Below are 3,918 nucleotides of genomic sequence, written 5' to 3'. Positions count from 1 at the left end.
CCTGGGTGAGGAACTGTACGTATCCAAGTGTTTCTCCAAATATTAGTGTTCGCTTGGTATCTCGTGAGTAAACTGCAGCCACAGTGTCAGCAACCTAAATAAAGCACAAGAAAAAACCCAAAGGTCTATACCATCAACAGCAGACAATATCACCAGAAGAAACCAGTGAAACCTGGACAAGGGGGACTGTTTTTACCAATCAAATTTGTACTGTTAGAAGGACCTCTGATTACAACCTAAATGCATTGCAGAACAGTAGTAACCTTATATGCCTTAATGAGATCAACTGCACTAACCTTGCAAATTTACGTGGTCCCACAACCAACTGCTAAGACAGTACTTATATTTACAAACTACTGAGCAAACCAATCCTATTTATTTCAGGAAAAAAACTTCACACCTACAAATCAAGAAACAAAAATGATTTGCTTGTCCAAGTCCCATTTCAATGTTCATCTTCTGTATGTTCTCCATGTTGCCTCTTACTTAAAAATATAAAATAGCTTGTGTCTGTGCTGTTGCTAAGTGGATGAAACAGAGGGATAGAGTTACCCTAGTACTCTGTTCTACTAATATCTGTATTCTAACTATTTGAATGGGTTACGGTTTTTTGGTAAAGAGGATGCTTTGTGTATGGTTAAACTTACTCTGAACAAGGACAGAGACAGACAAAAACAAATCCCTAAGCTCATGTATCATAGGAAGAAAGAGTAATGTGTATCTTGTGTCAAGCAGTTATTATATAGAGATCAGATGATCTCCCATCTGATAGATGTGTTGCTTAAAAGCACCAAGAATAACACCAAAGGCAGATCAGACAAGTCTGCTACGGTGACATATTTCCTCATCAGCAATGCAAATCAACTGAAAGACCAATATTTTCCGGAGTCCAACCACTCTCGGCTGAGCTACAACTCCAGCGTGGTGCTGATGCAACAGGATGTTATTCACAAACAAGCTCCTGCACCACAACCTCTTTCAATTCCCATTTTGTGAATGAATTTTCTGCAGCATTGCCAAACAACAGTTCACCCTGGGGTACGTGGTGAATGCCCAGATGCCAGATTAATTTGGGGATATTTTCAAATTCTCAGGGCTACCTCAAAACCATTGAACTGCTTGCATGCAACCAAAGAAGCAGGAGCATCCCTGGCTCTTGCAGGGTACTATGTCGAGGCAGGAGGATGTAGTTCACTTGTTCAGTTATGACATCTGCCTGTTTCAAATTAAGTTTACAAGACCCAATACTTCTGGTTTATACCACATCCCCACCATGCAGAAAAGGCCTTTGCAAATGAGCCTTTTTTCCCACCCTGTAAATACTTTCTCAGAAGTGTAATTTTATCTTGAAGTTTACATGTGCTCCTGAGATTTGCTCAAGAGCCCAAACTGTCCAAATTTCAGTAAGTCTTGAGGCTTACAGTGGGCAGGATCAGCTCTTTTCTCCTGAAGGAGCAACTAAGTAGGTGTTCATGGTGGCAGACAGGGCCTGGTACAGCCTGGTGCAAAGATGGGGAGGGGGGGAATGTGAACTGAATCCTTTTCAACTCCTCTACAGAAAAGATTTCCGCTAGAGATACCAGGGGAGTGACTGCTCGGGTACTGAAATGTTGGCCCAATGGAGAAAAAAAAAAAAAAAAAAGAAAAAAAAAAGGATTTAGGCTGCTGATAAATAAATGCAGACTGGCAAGCACAGGGTGCTTTTGGCAGTGACATTCTGGAACAGTCTTCCCAGAGGCTGTGGGGATAAAATAGTCTACCTATTTTGGAAGAGAAGCACGATCTTTTTATAAAAGGATAAAGCCACAGGAGACAGTGACTGCTGAGGTGGCAAGGACCGAGCCCGCTGAATCCTGAAGCTTCTTGTGACCATGAGTTCCTAAAATAAACAATTCCTTAATAGACGTGACAACCTCTGTACCGAGATCTGTATCCCCTGGCATTTAAAAACCCGTGTAAAGCTTCCTGTAAGATTCAAGCAGCGCAGCTTTCCCTTTGGGCACCGTTTTGCATCACGGTCCCCGAGGAGGATTTTCAGAACTGCCTTGACATTGCCTGTGCTTAATAAATTTCCCATTAAGTGTTGCAAAAGCAGATGCTGAAATTAGCACTCCTGTGAGGTAAGCAGCGTGCCGGAGAGCAAACTTCTCAGCTCACTGACGTGCAGCTCCTGCTTCATGTCCTTCTGCCCCTCTGGAGCTGAAATGCTGCAAGGTCGGACCGGCAGGAAAACATCTCGCTGCTTTATTTGCAAGGAACCTTTGCAATGAATAAATGACAAGCTTTTTTGTTTTGTTTTAATCAAAACTCTGACTCTACATAAAACTAATTGAATGAAGGTGCAGCAAAACCTTAATGCCAGCTGAAGCACCAGCCATCATTCCGGCAGATCCCAAGGTTTCAGGCAGATGAGTTGCTCCTGAAGCAGCAGCTGAAGCCACAGCTTTGAACCTGGCTCGAGTTCTTGCTAGGTTAAGTGATTGATTAAAAAAAAAAAACAAAACCCAACAATGCCACTGAACAAATCCCTGAAACCAAAAAAATTGTTGAGTGAAATAATGCATTCTGCTTCCAAGTATGAGAAAACCTGATCTCAGCGCCAAAATGCAAGGAGGGTGAAGAGAGGGTGGTGGGGCTGGGGACTGAAACTTTCACTGCCACAGCATGAACTCATCGCAAATCTTTGGCAAAGGATAACCACCTCATCCTTAGCACCTCCATCTGTAAAATGAAGATGATAATAGCGACAATAGCACTCAGTGTGTGAAGCGCTTGCAGATTCAGAGGGAAAGGGTGACAGAAGTGTGGTACCTGGAAAAAAACACTATGTAAACTGCAGATTTTTTGTGAAGTTAACTTTACCTTACACATATACAAAGCAAGCCCTTTGTCATTGCTAATCACTCTAGGCACCCTCCACAGTCAGTGGAGTACAGGTGGTCACGTCAATTCCATCCCCAAATCACCTCTTTTAAATTTCAAGTTCACAGATACAACAGATCGTGGAGTCTAAATAAAATCTACAGTCCCAAAGGGTAGGGTTCATGTCAACTAGCTTTGTTCCCTACAAGCCGAGTGTCCGTTCCAGGCTCATCACTTGGCCTCTACAGTGAAGCCTGGTGTTGCCAGAGGACAATCCACCCCAGCTCCCAGGAGGGGTTTGCAGCCATGATGAGCTGCTCTCAGCAAATGCAATGGCTTTGGTCCCAAAGGGAGCTCCCACACTGGGGTAGCTGGGCTAAGCAAGTCACCACCTCAGGGGGAGATGCCACGAATGCTGTGGGAAGAAAAAACAACAAATATGCTTCAACTAATAAAAATTCACTGTATGTTGATGCTGAGCTATACTGGAAGTGGCATGGTAATATTTTCACTTTTAAGGCCTTTTCATTCAAGAAACATCATGAAATAAATGCAAATAAAATAAACTATGTTGGCAAGAGTTCCTAGACTGAGCTTTATTCCTAATTCACATTGAAAGGCAGTACATAACCATGTGGAGAGTGACTGCAGCAATGCCAATCAGTTCCAGTCACTGTGCCTACGATTCTGCCCAATCTTAAACCTCCCAAAAAGAAAACTTCCAGATACCTGCCATCAAACCTCTCTCTTCAGACACACAAGTAGTAACTCAAAAAGAAGAAATAAGAATTTTGCTCTTACTGCAAACTTTTCCACTCAGATGGGCAAATAGTCCTCCTTGAAAGAGGAATCACCCCGAGAGAAAACGAGGAAAGAGCTAATGACCCTTCTAAAGGAACCTCAGAGGTCTGTGGTAGCTGATCCAGCCCCTCTGTTTAGTAGAAAAAGCACTGTTCTGGCCGAGGAACTTGGCTTTCTCTTTAAACATCCCATGGCATGCCTTGTAAAACCCATCATGGATAATTTATTCATCGTGTGCTCCTTGCAAAACATGGG

Source organism: Numenius arquata, chromosome 2, assembly GCF_964106895.1.
Source record: "Numenius arquata chromosome 2, bNumArq3.hap1.1, whole genome shotgun sequence".
In the NCBI taxonomy this organism is placed as follows: Eukaryota; Metazoa; Chordata; class Aves; order Charadriiformes; family Scolopacidae; genus Numenius; species Numenius arquata.
The sequence above is the reverse complement of the archived record's forward strand: the minus strand, read 5'-3'. Positions refer to the sequence as shown.